Raw genomic sequence first — 22,238 nt, 5'->3', positions numbered from 1 at the left:
GGCAAACCCTTTCACTATAAGATAAAAAGAATTATCTTATTCAAGGTCTATGCCTAAATAAATTCTTAGTCATGTTCAAATGAATTGCTCAAAAGTTTTTTTTAACAAGTTAGTCTATCAGTACTTGACCTAGCAAAACTTTAAGGATATAAAGATTATTTATTCCAAACTTTCAGAGAAAGCAGTCACCTGGAATTATTTACGAGAGAAGAGAGGCAAATTCCTCAAATTCCTACATAGAATTTTCAGTAAGAAATGGATACAATGTTCAATATGACTATCATTCTCAGCTGAGAATGAGCTAGTTTCATGAAAAACATTATTGCTAACAAAAATAATTCTCTTGCTGCTGTAACAAATTACCACAAGCACTGTGGCTTAACAGTAATACACAATGTATTATCTTATACAATGCTGGAGGTCAGAAGTCTGAACTGGGTCTTATGGGGCTAAAATCATGGTGTCCACGTGACTGTGTTCCTTCTTGAAGCTCTGGAGGAGAACCTGTTTCTTGTCTTTTCAAGCTTCTAAAGGCTGCTCACGGTCCTTGGTTTGTAGCCCCTTTATATCCTCAAAGCCAGCAATCACATCCTTCTGAACTTTGCTCTTGTCATCACATGTTACAGCTTCTCAGTCTTTCCTCTAGCTTTTACTTATGAGGACCTCTGAGATTACATTGGGCCCACCAGATAATCCAGGATAATCTTGCCAACTCAAGATCCTTAACTTAATCACATATGCAAAGTTCCTTTTTCCATGTAAGGTTCCAGAGATTAGGAAGTGGACATCTTTGAGGGGTCATTATTTTCACTGGATATCAAAATATGGAAAGTGAAAGACTGTCCATTTTGCCTTTCTATCATGGTTCTACTATACTTGCACACTCATGGCTCATTTGTTCAGTATAAGAAGCACGAATAGTAAGAAGGAGTACAGCGTAGTGGTTAAGGCCTGGCCCCTGGATTCAGCCTGCCTGGGGTTCCAATCCTAGCTCACTCATTAACTCTGTCACCTTGGGCAAGTTACCTCAATCTCAATTTCTTCATCTTTAAATTGGGAGTAATAATTGTACCTACCTCTTCGTGTTGCTGTAAAAACTAAGTTATTTACCATTTTTGAAACACTATCATGTCAAAAGCATATAATATTAAAATAACTATATTATCTTTTATTATTAAACATACTTAGATCTTTTCTTCAGGGTTGCAGGTCAGAGGACCTGTTGTAGTGGTTCCAAATTTTTGCTCCTGTTGAAGCTATGGAATCCTTTGAGAGTTACCTATGTAGGACACCAGTTTTACCAGGAATGACTTGAGATTTTAGTGCATATTCCAAATAACCATCAAACGCTTTGGTAGTAGCCTGAGAAACTAAGAATGGCAATATTGAATATGATCATGAAAATTTAACAGAAAAGCTGAACCAGAGAAAGAGGTTCCTTTTCTTATTAACTACTTTTATTTTAATACATCCCATAATTTCTTCAAACAGATCACATTGGCTCACAATTTCCATATAACTGAGTGACTGGTGAGGAAGGGAAGTTTCTGAGGCCTGATAAATTAACACAATTGTAGACATTTGTTTCTTTTCACACTTGGATCAATAGTTTTGTGACTCTTCTTTACTGTGCTGTTTCTAAGGGCAGAGACTATATTTAAATATATGACATACAATATGTGTGTTCAAGATACAGACCTTTAATAAATGTTAAATATCGTGTCAGTTCCCCCCAATAATTTCAACAATTTATGTACTGCATTTCATTAGAAGCTTTAAAAAAAAACTTTTATGAGTAAACTACTATGAACAATACTGTGGAAATAAAAACATAGCCTCCAGAGAAACATCTCCAAAAGCCAAATATATTTGTCAACACACTCCCTAATCCCAGAATCCTCAAAACATTTCTGGCATTTCCTGGCATAATCTCCATTTCAGCTTTTGTGTCATCTAAGAAAATTTCTCTGATTACTTTCCAACCATATTTTATTTATGACCAAAAATCAGTTTCCCCTGGCTTGGAAAGTCCACTTTACTTAGTCATCAGTCAAGACTGAGGGCCTGTCTTGACATATCAAAGGATGATGACCTACTGCCTCAGAAGGTGATATAAGAGTAGGCAAAACTACAATTGTAGAAGAACAATTCCAGATGAAAATGTTTGAGGAGGTAGCATCACTACAAGAAGTCCTACATTAACTAATTTAAAAGATAAACTAAGTAAATTTCAAAAATTACTTAGGTACTCATCATGAGATAATTAGGTGTATTACATTTTTACATCATTACAAATATATCCCTACACATTTATGAGAATGTTAAATATTTTTAAAAGTCCGCACATTCAAAGACCAACAGATCATAGAAGCACTCATTTAACACACATGTAGTATCTAGCATTCTGCTAGGCTTCAGAATACAAGATGAAGGCACACTCCTGGCTGTCAAAAAGGTGCCACATTAATAGAATCGATCATGCATTAAGATATGCTTATTCAGAATCATTAAGAAGGAGAGTGAACTGATACACATGAGTGTATGGCATAAGTCTAGTTTCACAATTAGGGGAGTGATACTGGCAGCATGAACGATTAGATTCAGTGTATTCAATATGAAATAGATTATATTCAACGTGAAAAATCCCAGTGAATGCTCCACAGACACTGGGCCACAGGAACAAGCTAGAGCTTTTGTCATATAGTTGTAGCCTGATACTCTCATCTCCTAAAACTTAGTCCCATATATATCAAAATAAAAAATACTGCCTATCATGTAAAAATATATTTGAAAAATATCCAAGGTGCCTATTATTTAATTTTTTTTCATAACACAAGCTACAAAATGGGGGACTAAAAAAAATCTTGTTTAGTGGAGATAAACAGAAGGGAATAAAAAAGCAGTGTAGGACAGAGGTCTTTAAAAAGGTAGAGAAATGCCACTGTAGAGTCAAGCTGGAAAGCAGTGTTACAGCCAACTGATCAACTGATTTACAAAATCAGTGAATGTCTGGTGCTGAAAGAACCTTAAACATCATTTATTCCAATCCCCTCACATCATGGTTAAGGAGATTGAAGCCCAGAAAAAGAAATAGTGTTTTGTTTTGTATAATCACAAACTGAAAGCCAGTTTTTAAACTTCTCCATATATAAAACATTATCAGATTTGAAAATAACTAATACTGAAACTTATTATTGTTAGAGTTGGTTCTAACCTCATAAGTTGCTTCAAAATACATCCAAATAACAATGTCTTTACAATTCATTCCTCCTTCAGTGCAATACCCACGGTCACACCCATCCCTACCCATCTACCCTCACATCCACATACACAATTCCTGAACGTTTTTTTTTTTTTGGTTGTTGCTATGTTTTGTTGTTGCTTTAGATATACCTTCTTGCAAATGGGAAAATAGCCCTACCCAAATTTCTGCTATATTTCATTCAGCGGTTTTCTTACACAAGTAGAACTGCTTATAGAAATAAAAATTACTTATGTTTATAAAACTTCAAAAAATCATTCAGCTAGCCATCAAAATATACTAGCTTGCTTTTCTTTAATGAGAGTTCAGTGAAGGAACTGGATAAGTAGAGGATTCTTTTTTTCCTTTGGTAACTGATTTTTTTTCCCCTTCAACATAAGGTAGGTACATAGTAGGTAATGAGACAGTTGAGGCTAAAGAGAGTGCAAATTGAAGAAGTTTTACTTTCTCATAGTTGTCCACAGTGTGTAATCAGGTACACTGAGGTTTTTATCATTCAATTAATTAATTCATTCAAGAAATACTGCTTGGGGCACTGTAAGGTAGCAGAGATAGTATAAGACTCAAGAAACTCAAGTTTAATGGATAAAAAAGACAAATAAACTAACCATTATCTTTAAAACAAAAAAAGAAGAACCTTGGTTTAAATACAAGCCTTTTTCTTTCCTTCCCCCAAATCTAATGTGTTCAGGAAAGGTGTAAGCTTGTTAACCAAGGTGTTTGTAAACAACAATGAAATATTTCTCTCTCACTCAGCCACATTAACATTTTCTAAACATACTTTCTGACATCTATACTGTATGAATTCATGTTCAAATAACTCACATTTCAAACAGTGATCACACACACACGCATCTGCCTTTTTACAGAATCATTTTGGATTAGATTTTAGATTGAGAAGGGATCTTGGAGTTCTAGAGTTCAATGGTCTCATTTTACAGAGGAGGAAAATGAAGTCCAGATAGATTGGCATTCTCCCAAAGTAACTATTTAGAAGCTGATATTGAGAATTCTACATAGAATTCTACATTCTAATTATTCTAATTTAATTTAAGTGTTTGTTCAGTTTCTCCAAGGAAAATACATACCCATAAGTTCCTCTTTCTCAAATCAGGAACTCTTGCTACATTAACTCAGAAGGCAATGGCTCAGCAACTGAGCCACATGGGTCAGCTGTACATCTCCTTAATTGCATCATCTCTTTATGCCTGATGTCCTCAGGCTACCAGGGACCACAGAGTACTAAATAAAGACAGAGAACAACCCTACCAAAGCAAGCACAGATTGTCAATGTTTACCACTCATGATTAAGGAAAAGTCAAAATATAAAAACAAATCTTTTATTAAAAATCAGTGATAAATTTTTAACAAAAATTTTAAAATATTTCCAAAAGCCTAAAGAAAGAAAAGCACTCCCCCCAGCACCCCCCTTAAAAAGAATTCTACTTTCAGATGATACAGAAAAATCAACTGATGCAGATGGCAGGATCTGAGAACGATTTGAGGAACTTTGGTCTGTCCATGGACTATCTGTCATATTTATTTATAAAAATGCAGATCTCTATATCTCAGCTTGTTAATGACATCGTTGGGCAACCAGATTTTAAGACTGAGACTGTGTTCAAATGAAAACTTCTACTGCTTATGATCATAATGCACATCCGTTTTTTAAAAGAAAAATTTAAAGCATTTAGAATTAGAAGGGATCTTGGAAAGAATGTGTGGCAGTAAAATAATGACAGGCTTTGGAGTCTTTCGTTTTTCTAGCAGGTAGTTTCATAGCTTTAGAAAGTAATTTTTATCTCCCTGGTCTTCTCCTATATAGGAGGAATAATAATACTGGGTTGTTTTAAGGATTATTGACACGACATGTAAAATATCTAGCACGTAAAAGATGCTCATAAATTGGAGCTGTTGCTATTCACTTTAGTTTTAAATTCCAAACTGGCTATATGTTTGAAGAACGGATAACAGCAAGGGAATGAACGGGAACTAAACCTTAGCAATAAGTGCCAGACACATGACAAATACAAGTTAAACAACAGCAGCAGGAGTTTCCTTTCATCGACCACTGATCATGTGCCAGCAATTTATTTAAGTGCTTTAATAGATTATCCTATTTAATTTCCCCAAATGCCCTCCCTGATGAGGTAGGAATTATCACCTCAATTGTATAGAAGAGGAATCAGGGAGTCAGAGAGGTTAAGTAGTGTGCCCAAGGGCACATAGACAATAAGCAGCAGAGCCTGGACTAGGAATCAGGGCAGAAGAAATGGCCAGAATTTGCACTTAAGCCTACTTCTGTATATTAAAAAAAAAAAAAATGTCGGAAGCAACTAGAAAAGAAATGCAACAGACAAATCTTCGCACTATGAGCTCCTTAAGAACTGAGGCTAGGGCTCATTAACCTAGGTGAACTCAGAATCTGGGACAATTCCTGGACTACAGTGAGTGCTCATTAGATGTATGTGTATGATAATTAATTGGAAAGCAATTGGCAATGGGGACAATAAGATATCACATTCCCTCAAAGCAAAGTCTTTGTGATGACAGTAAATATAAAAGGTAGAGTAGTGAGAACATTCATGCATAAGAACAATAGTCACAAACTAAAAATATCTTTATACATCTACTGTCTGATAATGACTACTGTCTATTCATAGAGCTCCCTCCCATTATATTAGTATATAAAGATTTCAATCACTCCGAGTAGTATTATCTTAAAATGTGAAGGACAATGAGGAGGATACACACACACACACCCACAAACACATACACACACATATCTGTATTTTGGGGATGGCCTAAAATTCACTGCATTGTATACAGAAAAAAAATCTAAAGGAAAGAAAACTCTGTGAAAGTTTAAAAAATGAATCAAAAGCTTAATTCTCCTTTATTCAAATAATATGTATAATTTAAAGTCATGACAAGATAGACTCACAATTATGTTAGATTCGTGCGACTACATTTATACAAGTGAAACCTCAGTAATTGGATAGTTTGCTTTTTTCGGGGGTGGGGTGGAGTGGGAGTATTATGAAAACAAAGAGAACCTTGGTCTATCAAAATTTTCAAAGAAAATAACACTTTGGCCAAACCAAAATTCCCCACAGCAACAACCTACATACAGCCACATCCACTGACTACATTATGCTTTTCTTAAGCAACAGAGTTCATTCTGACAATTTATCTACTAAGACTTGTACCAGAAAACTGCCTATTCATTTTCCATATTCTGTTTGGCAAACAAAGCATGACACATAGCAATATAAAAGAAAAATATAATCCTGAGACGCATTTGCAATCATTGTAGAGAAGTGTTCTAAATTGTCTTAGGCCTGTGGCCTCAGCTTTCTGAACAGCATTTAAACACTGCCACATGCCGTTCGTCTGGGTGTCCTGCAGCCTGTGGGCACCGGGCCTGGCCCCAACACAAGAATGAATCATGCGCCAAATTTACGAAGCTGTTAACTCTTCAAAAGCACCAACTGGTCTTAAAAAAGGGAAGTATAACAATCTTGAGAATTAGTAATTCTTTAAGAATGAATAATTTCTAATTAAGATTCTATGAAGCACGCAATTGTAGTCATGACAGAGTCTCTGTGAGCACACTGTTTTCTGTTAAACAGATTTTATATTTTATACATAATGTACTGAATTTACTAATGTGCTTAATTTTTTATTTTACAAATTTCATTACGTTCTCTCTTTTTCAGTTCTAATTGTATGCGGTACTACATAGGAACCATGTTCACTAAATACATTAGTTTGAGTATGTCTTTCGAGGTCTAAAGTAAATATACATACACACCTCTTCTAAAAGTAGTGTGACATCCAAATGCCTGTAATGTACTTCAAGGTAGGAATCATGTTTTATTCAGTTTTGTTCTTCCTATGGCTGATGAAAGAGGAGATGCTGAGAAAATGCTTGTTATATTAATAAAGGGATGAATGAATTAAGCATAGTTCAGAATTTCAGAAATTTCTGGAGAATGACTACCATATCCTCAAAGAAACTACCATTGACTTCTTGTTTCCTTTTTATGAAAATAATATATTTAGAAAGAGATTCAAACTAGTTATTTTTACATCCTCCTTCCATATTCAGCACCAGTACCAGCTAAAACAAAGGCACTAAAGACCCTTGTTAATCTTAGCTACTTTGATCAGAAAACTTGAACCGGGGTGTGCTATTCTATGTTCTTGTCTAATGGCCTTAATTTTAACAAAATCAAGTATAGAACATTTCAATTAAAAAGGTTAGGTAGCATACAGCATAAACTCAGTATTCACTAACTTTAGTCATTTATTCATTAACTCAAATACTTAAAATATCTAATACGCTTAGAGGAGATCAATTGCTAGAGGGAAAAATACTGACTGGTCTCATTTGAAACTCATCATCACTAACTTCAAGTGGGTCTTAGTGCTGCTGAGCTACCCTTCTTCATTCTGCTCAGTTCACTCCCCTAGATGATTATGTCACATGTTTCCTCTCCGTTTAAATCTTCAAAACCTCCTGCCTCTCCTCAGTCTCAGCTGATGATCTTGCTTCTTGTTTCACTGAGAAAATAAATCAATCAGAAAAGGACATCCACAGGCTCTTATCTCCAAAGATATCACCCTGTCCTCACCTGTGCTCATGTGTTCTGCCTTCCCTTCTGTTATACTGGGAGAACTGTCTGGTTCCCATCCTCTGTCTCCTCCTCAAGATCATGAGTCCTGTAATTGTCCAATCTACAGCATCAATTTCCCCCTTTCTATTATGTTGTTTCCACCAGCACACAAACATGTTATAATGCATCCCATCTTAAAATTATAAAACAATAAAAACATGGTCCAACCTCCTTCTCTAGCTACCAGCCCAATTTTTTGTCCAGCTTCACAGAAAAACTCCTCTAAATGATTATCTAAACCATGACATTCTCAGTAGGAGTAATATCATCCTCAAAGGGCAAAAACTGACGCTTGCAAGGCAAACAATTCTCACTCTTTTTATACGTAAAGCATGCATATACATGAAACATGTAGCAAATATAAAAATATATCTATGATATTATAATTCCATTGGGGTGGCTGGAGGACTATTAGGAAAAAAATGTCTAAAAAAGCTCCTTAGGGAGGTGATAATGAAAAAAAGATTGAGAAACACTGGTCTACACCCACTATCTCAATGTCCTCTCTTCCTGTTGCTTCTTGAGCCTTCTCCAATCCGTTTTTCATTCCTAATATCCCATAGAAACTACTACTGTCAAGGTCACCTATGCTTTCCATGTTGCTAAATCCAATGGCCAACTCATACATGAAACAATAGGCAGCATTTGGTATAGCTTATCACTTCCTCTTCCTTCAAACATTTTCTTGGCACCACTAATGCTTCAGTTTCTCCCTAACTATCTGAACACTTGAGATCCTATATCAGGAACAGAACTGATGCAAAAACTACTGATTATTGTACATCTAGATTGCAACCATTCTTCAATACACCGCCTGTATAACCTCATTTGACACCCTCATTTCTGCCCTGTATTTTTATAGTATCAGTCCATCTAGTCAACTCCTCTCTCATAGCCTAAATTCCACACAACAGAAGGAAAACATCTCCTCAAATCTAAGTCAGATCATGTCATTCCTTTGATGGCTTTCTATCTCATGTGGAGTAAAATCCAATGTCTTTATCACAGCCCACAAAACCCTATATAATTGGGCCTCCTGCTTCCTCTCTGCTCTAATCTCCTACCACTGCCCGTCCTTATACACTGTATGCCAGCAACAATGGCCCCCTTGTGAAATTCCTCATTCCCTGGGGCTTTTCTACTTGCAGCTACTTCTGCTAGGATATCCCTCCAGACAATCTCATGGCTCACACTTTCACTACCTTGAAGTCTCTGCTGCTCAGAAAATCACTATGTCACAGATCTGCTCACACTATCCACAAAAGTACTCCTTGTCACATTTTATTTCCATATAGCTTCATTTCTTTCGCAGTACTTACTATCACCTCACATATTTTACTTATTTTTCCTCCTCCCACTGGAATAGAAATTACTTGGAACTTTTATTGTTTGGTTCACTGCTGTATTCAGGGTATCTAGAACAGCTTCTAGCACACAGCAGATGTTCAATAAATATTTACATAATGAAAAAAATAAATTCAACATCCAAATAAAAGATTACAATTGCCATTTAAAAAAACAAAACTGGATTTTAATTTCTTTTTTGGAATAAAATTTTATAATCTCATAACGCCTGTGGCAAGTAAAATTATAAGATGCATAAGATATCTAATAATTCACAGAAATGGAAAGCAAACTCTGCTTTGGATATAGTGATTTTCTTTGTCTATTTCATGGAAGAAATTTTGGGAGAGACCGATATTTAAATAGCTTCCTCAAACCAACAGAGAATTCTACACTAGTAAACATAAAATGTTCTGTGCTAGCTACTCAAGTTTTTTTTTGATTCTGTCTCTCATTCTTTTCTAGAAGCAAACATTCAAGTCAGAATGAAAAATGTGAAACTCTGAAAACAAGGTTTCAGAAGAATGACAGAAGATCAGAATGTCTAGTAAGTAGATAGCCATGTCTCATCAATCTGATGCAACAGAATAAGAAACTTCTTAAATAAGATACATCGGTGGAAAAGAAAAACAAATTTGAGAAGAAAGCTTATCCAATGTAGAATGTCGGTCTTCTTTTATTCCTCTCTTGATCTCTTTTAATCTTAATGTTTAAAATTCCCTGTTTTAAAATTAGTAGTTGATTGTGGTGATATGTTCTTATTTGTGTTTAGCACATTTTATTTGAACCTTCGGATATTTCTACCAGAAAGCTAAGAATCTTAGTTCTCAAATTTCTTCTCTCTTTGCCAGCTCAGATGGGAAAAAGTTTAATTTAATTCAGTTGGTGACTCAGTTGGTGATAATGACGCAATCCAATAAATTATAGCTCTCTGGTCTTTCATCTCTCCCCATCTCTAGTTTTGACATTTCTTTTTAAAGCCTTTCTGTTATCGAAGAACTCTAAATGAAGAATAGAGTTCTAACTTTGGAAGGAAGTACACAGTCAGTAAGACAGCATTAAGAAGGGATCTTTTTTTCCCTTAGAGTAGCAACCTTGTGGCCTAGTTTCAAACCTCATACATCTATCGACAGCATGTGTACAAGAACAAAAAAGTCCAAATATTTACATCATAGATGCATTCACATCCAGTATGGGGAGATCATACACATTAGTGCTGGGTACAGAAGCCAAAGGGTACCTTGCCCCAATTACAAGAACCTAGAGGAAATCTGGATTCCAGATCTGCCCCCCCCAGAGCTATGTGGCATCAGACAAGTTAACTTAATTTCTCTGAGTCTCACTTCCCCTTTCTATAAAATAGGGATAAAATACTTCCCATAAGGTGCCTGTAAAGAGTAAAAAATAAAATGTAGGTAAAATGCTTAATAATAAAAAATTCACAAAATGCTGTTTGACGTTGATTATCATCACCAGCAAGTTAATTCTCTCTTTTTTTTGTCCCCCAACACAAGTACTCATTCTCCAGAGGAACGTTTAAGTAGGGAAACTCCCTCTGGCCTGCCAGGACCTGGAGTGGGTAATACGCATAAGTATTGATAATATCAGTGGCAGATCGCTCTAAACTCCAAGACAATGAAGATCTCTGCCATTTGGGAGGGTGGCAGAGAGGCAAAGATTAGCTTAGGTTGCCTCAGACACTTAGAGAAAGAATGGAAGATTAAGTGGAACCAATTCTCAGTCTCTAATATTTTGTAAATAATAATAAAGACATGTAGATGAGGCATATATGAAAGGTGAAGATCAAGATATAATAAATAAAAGGAATTTAATACCAATAATTGTTTTTTTTCTAAACTTGAGATCTCAGTTCATAAGCTTGCAGGAAGCCCAACAGAGCAGCTAATATCTAAAGAAGTTTAGAAACTGAATTATTTCCCCTCCTGTGGAGACGGTCTGCTGGGAAAAGCAATGAAGCATATCATTCAATAAATAAAGGACTTTTGTTTCCTGTGCTTGTAATCAAAATCCTTTCAGCAAAATGTCAAGGAAAAATGAAGGATTTAAACTTCTTTTAGTAAAAAGAATTGGCTCTCATTTTTCCATCAAGGATGATGGGAGATTCTAGAAGTTCTAAGAAGGAGGTTGAAGGTGTTCATTACCAGTAATATTTTATTATTATATTCTATGGTACATAATAAGTTCTGAGATTATGCATTTTTGTAGTGTAGATTACCGAAGTTCTAAGTGTCTGTTTAAGGAGAGTGTATATGTTAAGATTAGGAACTTTTTGAACAATGTTCCCCAAGTCCTCAAATGTTTTTTCCTGTCAATCCAATTAGGTAAAGTTGTTTCCCATCTCAATGTACCTAGTCAGGTTTTAAAGGTAGATTCCATATGTTTTGATGAACTAGGACCTCTGTTGCTTGCTCAACAGATGTTCACTGCAATCTGCCCCAAATCCACATTTCCAGCTTTATCTCCACAAAATCCCCCACTGCAAAGCCTTTACTCCCACTAAGCCAGTCTATTTCAGGGCCCCAATATATAAAACATGTGGTCCTACTTCCAACTTCTTGATAAGACCTGTTTTCTCTCCAAAGCCTTCTCTTCTTCTCCCTCTGCCTATCCTTCATGATGTATTTCAGACTGTGTCACTCGTCCACTCAGTAAACAGAGACTGAGGCCTACATGTGTGAGGCACTCACAGGGAGCAGGCAAATCAGAGCCAGTTCTCATCTTCACATACTTTATAGTCTTAAATTCTACCAGGAAAGACACACATTGCACATTGGGTTAAGTCATTAATTAATTACAATTGTGACAGTGTTAAAATATAAGGCACAGGAAACTAGGCTAACATGCAATGAAAGAAATAGCCTGGTCTTGGTGGTCGGGAAGACGTTATTGTGGAAGCAGTTTGGAACTGAATTTGAAAGCAGTTTTGAACTGAATTCGAAAGCCCTCCCTCTGTTAGAGGGCTAAAGTGGGGCAGAGGGAGGTCAACAAGTAAACTTTTTTGATGGGGCTCGTTATTATTAAATTGGAATATATTAATAAAAACACACTAAGGAAATTCTTGCCTTCCAGACATTAAAACTTCAAGAGTATTTTTGTCCCTTTATCCTGGCTCTCTGTAAAGTTAGGGACAGAAAAGCAATAAAAAAGCCACTGGAGAAGGACCTGGCCAACTGCTCTCAGAGAGCTCTGTGAAATTACCAGTAAGAACTGGCCTTACTGCTCTGAGCCCCACTACCTAGTCAATACAGAAAGAAGACTCAAGGGGATACGAAAGCTCAGCTTTATGGAGGATGTCATATTCCTGGAGGGAAGCTTTTCCCCCAAATCCTGTGAGCCAGGAGGAGGTGATTCTCCTCCCTAGGAGGCCCCCAGAAAATAAATTTAGAAACAAACCCTGAGGAGGGAGCTCCAAGAAGGGGTGACAAAGACCTTGTTTTCTAACTAGGTACTTACTAAACTGTAGAAGCTGTAGGGGCTGGGGCAAAGCTCTGCTGGTGCTGCAGCCTGGGAGAGACTTTGCTGCCTCTAGGCTTGAGGAGGGATTGTTAACAGCCCCAGAAAGGTTCAGTGTGAAGCTGAAATCTGCCCACTGGGCCAAGAAAACACACCACACACTATCTACATGGAATCAACACCAAGCATCAGACAACAGGAATGAAGTGCAGGGAAGCCAAGGCTACCTTCTTACTACCAACAAACTGCCGGTCATAGGAGCAGTCAATGTCTCCTGGAGAAATAGAGAGTTTGAAGGGAGGGGTGGGTTGATATTCAAAGAGAGACTGAAGGGGTGTGTGTATAAAACAGACCCCACAATTCACTCTGCCACAAGCCCCTGGTACCACATACAGGCCTACCTAGCATTAAGAGATGGGGAGAATGAGCTCTGAATTGAGACTGAAGTTAAAAAATAAACATAGCTGAGTCTTAAAAACCAAAATGAGACTATTCCAACAGCCAAAAGTAACTAGAAAGTTGGAGCAAGTGACCAAGATGTTACTAAGGCACTTACTCTCTAGAAAGACACAGAGTTCAAATAGGAAAGTGTGAGGGCAATTCCAGGAAAAAATAAAACTTCCTTATGTTTACACCCATATAATTCAGACTCCTTAAAAATGAGTTACAACCACAAAGTGATTATAAAGAAAATAGTGATGGTATTGGCAAAGGAATAAATAAATGGAACAGAATAGATATCCAGAAACAGATGCAAGTACATATGGAACTTATATAGCAAATGTGGAATTTCAATTTAGTGGGAAAAAGAAACTCTTTTAAGGAAATGGTGCTGATAAAATTGGTACCACTATGGGGGAAAAATGCCCACAAAGCTAGATCCATATCTCCTACCTTATAAAACATATTAATAGATAAACATTTAAATGTAAAGCATAAGAATTAAAATTATTAAAATATAATTTATAATATTTATATGACTTTAGAGTGAGAGAAATAGTTCTTAGCAAATCAGGAAATCCAGCTCTATGAAAGAAAAGATAGACAAGCTTGACTACCTAAAAATCTTAACAAATTATTATGGCAAATGACATAAACAAGAGAAAACTACAAATAAATGGTAGTCCGGTAAATATTTGTAATACCATGTGAAAAACTTTAATATCTCTTATATATGAATTGCTCCTAAAAGACAAATAGCCCACTAGAAAAGAAAGTGTAGTAGATGACCAGGACATATACAAAGGAGGAAATCTTGTGTCCAATAAACTTATGAAATGAGGCTCCATCTCTCTTTCAGTCAAGGTAAATGCAAATTAAAGCAAGAATGATGTACCTGTTTTCATTTATCAATTTGGCAGAAATTTTAAAGATTAATAAAAAATTAAAAATATCCAGTGCAAATGAGTATATAGAAAAACAGGCATTCTCAAACATTAAGAATGATAATCATCACAAAATTTTTGGAAAGAAATATGGCAGTATGTATTAAAACATACAGAGCTTTTAACCCCAAAATTCCAATGCTGGTACTTTATTACCCAATTTAGCAATAAACAGGAATTAATAGGAAAAAACTGGAAACCATATGAATGCTGCCAATAATCAATAAGAGATGAAAAACTAAATTCTGGTACTCCCAAATATAGAAAATCATGCAGTTGTTAAATAGAAATAAATCAGATGTAATTATCTGAAGGCATGTTAATTTAATATGTAAATTTCAAAACAATACATTTAGAAGGTGCCCATATGCCTGGGGCAAGGTGTGGAAGGACACTCACTAAACCATTAACATTAGTTACTTCCAGGGAATGGGAAAGGAAGACAGCACAGGGAATGAATGGTTAATTCAACTTTGCATTGCTTCATTTGTTATAAGATTACTAATCGGCTTTGTCATTTAAAGTAATAAAAAAATATTTGGGGAGAGGAAAAGTAGGGCCACTTAATTTTTTTAACTTACCGAACAAAATGTAACACAGTAGACATTCAAAAAAATATTTGTGGAATGAGACAGAGAGGAATAGAAGGGAGATGAAATATGTTTAAATTTAAATGTGTTTGTAAAGGATAAAAAGATAACCATTAATGGAATGACAAAGCACTGTAGACCCTATAAATAAAGTGAGGAAAGGAATAAGAAATACTTGATAGAGTTGGCAAATAAGAAAGTGGAAAAAAGTGAAAAAAAAGTAAAATAAGTAATAGATATCAATGCAAAGGAAAAACACAATATACGAGGGCAAGTGAAAAATTATCTGCACTCTGGCTATAGAATTTATTTTAATTAGCTTTTAGAAAAGATAAATACATCATTTTTTGACATAATCTCCTTACTTGTTGACACTTTGTCCATCTGTCAACAAGCTTTCATATTCCCTCATGAAAAAATGTTTTAGGCTGTGCTGTGAGCCATGAATGCACCGCTGTCCTCACTTCATCAGAAGTTAATCTTTGTCCTTGTAGGGCTGCTTTCAGGGGACCAAACAGGTGAAAGGCCGATGGAGCAAGATCAGGGCTATAGTGAGGATGCTTTAACACCTCAAAATGAAGTTTTTGCAGAGTGTCAACAGTGTGGGCAGAAGTGTGCAGACGCGCACACCTTCAGACCACAAAAAAATGAATCACTACGCATTGCTCTTCTTTTGTGCAAATCACAAGTGGGGCATCCATTTTTGCTTGCAGCACAGTTACAAATGAACTGATGTAACACGTTCACACCTGCACAGCAGTGACTGGGGAGACAGCAGCCTTGAACAGAAAGCGCTGATAAGACAGTGTGGCCAACAGAAGTTTTAATATAATCAGAGTGCGGATAATTTTTGACTTACCCTTGCAGTTATTATTCCAGTGAATGTAAAAGTGTTGAATTCTCCTATCACAAGAAACAGATTTTTCATTTTAGACCTAAAAATTCAACTAGGTGGTGTTCTCTGTAAATACCTAAGTAAACATAAAACAACAAAAGTGTATTATTCATAATCTCACAAATATAAAAGATTCCACAATAAGCCTAGTAAGAAATGTGTAAGTTCTTAAGATAAAAGCTACAAGATTTTTCTGAAGGACATAAAAATATCTAAATAAGTGGAGAACTTTGATTCTCTTGAATGAGAAGATGCACTATTATAAAGACATAAATTCTTCCTAAATTAATACAAATTCAGTGTAATTCAAATCAACATTCCAACAAGATTTTTTAATGAAACCTTATTCTAAAACATACAAAGAGAAATAAAACATTAGATTAACAAAGAAAACTTAGAACAGAAGTCACCAAGAGGACCTTATTTCACTCTATATTAAAATAACTACTTGCATCCTGTATGGAGTCTAGTAGAGAAAATCTTTGTTTCAGGTTTGCGCTATCAAAGCTACACTTTGCAAACTTGGAAACCTCCTAAATGTTCATCAAACTGGTTTAATACATAAAGGTAAATCTGAAGAATAGAACACTATATAGTAAAATCATGACAAACATGAACATTCACTGGTATTGAAAAATTTTTCCTAAGATAAATTTTTTTTTCTACCTTAAAAAACCCTAGAAATAAGTAAGATCTATGGAGCTGGAATTATGAACAGATTTTATTTTCTTTTTACTTTCAGGTTTTCATCAATAAAGTATATTAAGTATAAAATAAAATTCAAATTCAAAAATCACATAATATTAAAAGAAGAAAGACACTGAACATTTTTATGTACCTTAAGTACAGCATTAAGGTGCAAATTGGTGGTAGACTATCTGAAGCCAGAGGTTGGAAAGGAAAACAGAGTGAGGGGACAGTCTGATGAACTCCGTTTTGCTTGACAGAACACTGATGTGAGAAAAGGAGAGGGGGGGAATGGTACACAGGTGACTACTGAGAAAGTGGTTATTTACTAGGACATCTTTAGAAAGTTAAAAATGTACCCCCAGGATCTTTAACAGTTCATTAAAAACCTACTGTCTGCGAACTTACTGAACTTTTAAATTACACTTCAGATGAATGTTTTAATTTTTTTTCTTTTATTTATTTATTTTTGAGGTACACCAAGTTCAATCATCTGTATTTATACACATATTCCTCTGTATTCCCTCCCTCCCTCGACTCCCCCCCACCCTCTCCGTCCCAGTCCTCTAAGGCATCATCCATCCTCGAGTTGAACTCCCTTTGTTATACAGCAACTTCCCACTGGCTATCTATTTTACAGTTGGTAGTATATATATGTCTATGCTACTCTCTCACTTCATCTCAGCTTCCCCTTCACCCCCCGGCCCCCCAAACCTCGAGTTCTCCAGTCCATTCTCTGCGTCTGCGTTCTTGTTCTTGTCTTGTCACTGAGTTCATCAGTATCATTTTTAGATTCCATATACATGAGTTAGCATACAATATTTGTCTTTCTCTTTCTGGCTTACTTCACTCTGTATGACAGACTCTAGGTCTATCCACCTCATTACATATAGCTCCATCTCATTCCTTTTTATAGCTGAGTAATATTCCATTGTATACATATGCCACATCTTCTGTATCCATTCATTTGTTGATGGGCATTTAGGTTGCTTCCATGTCCTGGCTATTGTAAATAGTGCTGCAATAAACATTATGGTACATGTTTCTTTTGGGATTATGGTTTTCTCTGGGTATGTGCCCAGTAGTGGGATTACTGGATCATATGGTAGTTCTATTTTTAGTTTCTTAAGGAACCTCCAAACTGTGTTCCATAGTGGCTGTACCAACTTACATTCCCACCAACAGTGCAGGAGAGTTCCCTTTTCTCCAAGAATGTTTTAATTTTTAAAATGTAAGCCAAGTAAGCATTTTTTTTAGATACACTCAAATAAATAATACTTTATTGCATTGAAAACTTCTGAACATTGCACTTCCTTAGTCTAAAACTATGTATCTTAAGGCTTGAAGGTTTCTGCTCTTCCTTTGGTGGTTGTATTCCAGAATTTTAATAACAATTTCAGGTTCTCCTAATTTATAATTAAATATATATGTATATGTATACATACATCTCTATTGCCATTGTAAATCTCCACTGTATACAGCTGTGGAGTTTTATGTTTCTAGGTAAATAATTTTTCATTTCTTTTAGACTATATATATATATATATACATATATATATATATATATATATATATATAAAATCCTTTGGTTATTATAGTTTGCGTTCTCGAGACCTGTAGGTTTATCACATCTTTGCCATCATATACCAACCAGAAATTAAAGAACTCACCAAAATTAGTCATTTTGGGAAAATCAACTCTCTTTTCTCCACCCTCCAATCTACGAATGAGACGCTCAGTACGCTTCTAAAGGTTGGGATGGCCACACACACACACACACACACATACACGCACACACACATAGAAGCGAGTTATCTTTCTTTTATAGTCTTAAATTGGATTAAGCTCATGGGTTGCTGAAAGTGGGAGTGGGTATGAAGTGGAGATGAAATGTTTAAGGAACAGGAGTTTAGGGGACTCCTGTCTGGGTAGAGATCTGGCTCTCACTTTTGTGCCCGGCCCAGCTGGGATCTTGCTATAGAATGCCTGTGAAGCATGTGTCTCAGCCTGGAGAGCAGTGGAAAGATCTCAGTGTCAGTGCAGTGTTATCCCTTGAGAGGTATCCCTGAGTCCACACAACGCAATGTGTCTAATCCGTGTCAGAGGACTAGGGTTGGCTCAGCCCCACACAGCAGAGGAGGAGCAGTAATGATGGCAACTTTATGGACTTGGGCCCCATGCCTCCCCTGTTTTCTGGCACTATAAAAGCCTGGGATTCCTGTGTGATCCCCGAGGGAAGGGAAGCAGTTTCTAATGATGACTGAGTGTGGGTTTCCTATCAGGTGGGTATAAATATGCTCTAAGAAGATAATTTGCATATTTAGAGAAATAAAGGAACAGATGATCCTTTGCACCCTACTGTTGTAAACTCTAACTCAAGATGACCATACGATATTCTGGATATAAATACACCATTGCTTTGCACAAGGGCAAAGTAATGTTTCCCACTGTGTTTCCAATATCTTTATTATTGATATCGAAAATCCTGACTAGGATTTTTCTGGCTGCCTTTTTGTAGGCACACATTTGATTGATAATAACGAATCATTTACAGAGACACCCCCCCCCCCACTACCATTTGCTTATTCATAACCAAGAGCTTAGACCACATCATCTTATAAGAATGCTTTCATACTGGTTTCCCCTAACACAGAACTTTTACACTTGTCAGATGTAAAGCTCACCTGTTACTTTTGTGCCCACACACAACTTCATGAGAACACCTGGTCAATGGGCACTGCATCTTCTAAATTTAGTTGAGTGAGCATTTAGAAAAATGTCAGGAATACAGGGACACTTAAGAAATATTCCTATCATGATGCTTTCTCCAGGGTATGCGTGACCCTATGAACAGGGTGCACAGAGGTCACGAGTGGGAGCAGATGTTACGACAAGGTAACATCTTCTCTTACTCTGGAACAGATTTGGGGGTGGGGGGTGAAGAGGGGTATGGGAGGAGTGAGGTTGTACCCCCTATAAAAGACGTGGCTTTCATAAAAATGTCGCTGTTGACTTGTGCAAAAGCTCCAATAATGACTTACTTCTCCTACAAAAGTGATGTTCGTTAATTAAAAGTTAATCGACGTAGAGTTTTCAAGGCAATTGTCATGTTCTTTCACGATAAGGGATATGTCTATAATGTTTCCTATTTGTAAAACCCTGAAAATGAAATAGTCACCTTTGTTTAATCTCCAACACCAAGCATACAATCCTTTAAATAGACATCTCAGACCTTCTCCTTTAAGGGTAAAGAAGTCACAAACACTATATAGATACTGGGAGTATTAGTACTAGCTATGTGCTTACTGTGTGCCTGGCACAATTCTAAGTCTTCTACTCAGATTATCTCATTTAATCTTCACTATAATCCTACATGGTTAGATAATGCTATTCATCCTCATTTTATAAACATGGAAACCGAAGCTCAGAGAGGTTAAGTGACTTGCTTCAAATCACTCAGACAGCAAGTTGCAGAGCTGGGTTACAAATCCTGGCTGTCTGTCTATCCTCTTTACTCCCTCCACAGAGTAGCCAATGCCAAATAAGTAGCATAAAAACCAAGTACTACAGGTCTTCGCTGTGGCACAGTGGTTAAGAATCCGCCTGCCAATGCAGGGGACACAGGTTTGATCCCTGGTCCGGGAAGATCCCACATCTCGCGGAGCAACTAAGCCCGAGTGCCACAACTACTGAACCTGCACTCTAGAGCCCATAAGCCACAACTATTGAGCCTATGCATCACAGCTACTGAAGCCCAGGTACTTAGAGCCTGTGCTCCGCAACAAGAGAAGCCTCTGCAATCAGAAGCCTGCTCACTGCAACAAAGAGTAGCCCCCGCTCACCACAACTAGAGAAAGCCAGCACACAGCAACAAAGACCCAAAGTAGCCAATAAAAAATAAATAAATAAATAAATAAATAAATAAATAAATAAATAAATAACCAAGTGCTAGAGGAGGTTCTGAACACTTTCCCTGATGCACAGAACTCCCTGAAAGCTCTAAAGAACTCAGAGGCCCAAAGCTGAATCCTGAAGGAGAAAGAACACAAAGAATGCATCAAACTGGTCCAGGCAATGGGAGCCTTGTGAGTAAACGCAGATGAAGAATGTGTGGTTCATTCAATGAACCCAGAGGAGACCAGGATTTCTGAAGAAAGGAGGCCAACTAGATGATCTCCTTGCCTCTCTCATCTCTATTCGTGGTGACTCTCCCGATCTGTGGACACATGTTCAGCATGGACCTCTCTTTCGCTCTTATTTGTCTGCTTTCTGAAGTAATGTTAGGGGGGCTTGAGGCCTTTGGTCCAATATTTACAGTATTTTGGGGGCTAAGGGCAGGACAGGACTAGCACATTTTCTCCCTGTACTGATACTGACATGTTTCTGCTCAAATGCATATGGTTCTCACCTCTATGGATTTATCTGGTCAGAGCAGGAATGCAGGTGAGTCTACAGGGGGACAGGAGGAGTGGTTCTCACATGGAGAGTACAGCTCCAGACCCAGTGTGTTTCCTTCTCTTTGTGTGTCTATGTCTGTCTCTTCCTTCCTTCCTTCTTTCCTTTCTGTTCATAAGAAAAAAAATTAGCATTCTGGTTTTAAGGATGTGAGATAGCATACAAAACTATAAAGGAAGCATATTCATTAGGAGACCTTTAAAAACATGCATACCTTTAATCTAAGCATGTGGGAGAAAACCTGAGGAGGTGGTCTGGTGAAAAGAAACTTTGCACGCTCCTCATTCCTCATCATTACTTAGCACATCCCACCTGTTTTATTTTACAATGTTTATCAAACATCCCTTCCACTGCCTCTGCCACTTCCCTAGCAGGAGAATGAAAGAACTATGGCAGGAAAGTCAGGTATGTGGATTTCAGGCCCAGATGTTCCATTATAGCCGCTGAAGAGCTCTGTTTGAGTGTGTAGGAAACATGAACTCAAGACAGTAATGGTATTTGAAAGGTGCCTCCTTTTTTCTTAACCATACTTTCTCCTGTCCAGCCCCTAATAAATTATATGAACTTGTACAGGGCAGATGATGTCTTAAATTCCTCATCAGGGTGGAAGAAGCAATGAGCCTCAAGGTTTCTCCTAGTCCTAAAAATTCTACCATCCATCCAAGGTTCACGCTTTTATCCCAGTAGCAGAGACCTAGAACCAGGAACCAAGCCAGGACCAGTAGATTCTAAGATTAGCTGACTCCTAGGAGCTTATAATCAAGTTGGGAAATAAAACAGGTGCTCACTCATTTGGCAGATATTGATTGAACAAAAATGGTGTGTGGGCTGCATGCAACATGGTACTTGATGCTGGGTGGGGACGGGGTGGCCTATAGGAGCCCTTTCCTCCTGGATTTTATGGATTAGTAGGGAAGACACTTACTGAAAAATAAGGACCACAATAAAATCTATTAAGTATTATGATAGGGCAGAATGTCCCAAACGGGCCTAACTGAGAGGAAAAAATTCCCATAAGGTGCTTATTAAAGATATGGATTGCTGGGCCTGACCTAAACTCTAGGAATCAAAATCTTCTCAAAGGTGCTCCTTAAGTTTTTTCTAACTCACAATCTTCATTAGGCAAGTCTGGAAAACGGTGATCAAGAATGAGCAGGACACTGTAGGAACTCATAAGTACACAGAAGTCAGTAACAGGATAGTCTAAGATACCATGTATAACAGTGGTTATGTATATGGGCTCTGGAGTCAGACTACTAAGGCTCACATCTTAGCATCACCACCAAGAATGGAAATAATAGTAATTAGGATTGTTGTGAGGATTAAGTGAGCTAATATTTATAATATGAGTATATAGAGAGTAACACAGTTAAAAAACCAGATGACAAATCATGAATCACAAGAGGTTCACTATGTGATTCATAAAGCTTCCCCGTTCTCCCAACTGGGAGAAAGTAATAAGTGTAA

The 22,238-nt window shown here is 36.9% G+C and overlaps 1 protein-coding gene and 1 long non-coding RNA gene across 6 annotated transcripts in view; both read right to left on the bottom strand.

Moving 5' to 3' along the window:
• Positions 1 to 22,238, bottom strand: part of RNLS (renalase, FAD dependent amine oxidase) — a 294,773-nt gene that overhangs the window by 257,592 nt on the left and 14,943 nt on the right. The gene's annotated exons all lie outside the window — the stretch shown is intronic.
• On the bottom strand, positions 15,035 to 21,177 carry LOC130854059 (uncharacterized). The gene is made up of 4 exons (XR_009053959.1): positions 20,725 to 21,177; positions 16,468 to 16,580; positions 15,594 to 15,705; positions 15,035 to 15,513 (listed from the first exon to the last, which is right to left on the bottom strand). It is a non-coding gene; the product is annotated as an uncharacterized LOC130854059 (long non-coding RNA).

Source organism: Hippopotamus amphibius, chromosome 5 (assembly GCF_030028045.1).
Source record: "Hippopotamus amphibius kiboko isolate mHipAmp2 chromosome 5, mHipAmp2.hap2, whole genome shotgun sequence".
Classification (NCBI taxonomy): Eukaryota; Metazoa; Chordata; class Mammalia; order Artiodactyla; family Hippopotamidae; genus Hippopotamus; species Hippopotamus amphibius.
This window is presented reverse-complemented; position numbering and strand designations above follow the sequence as displayed.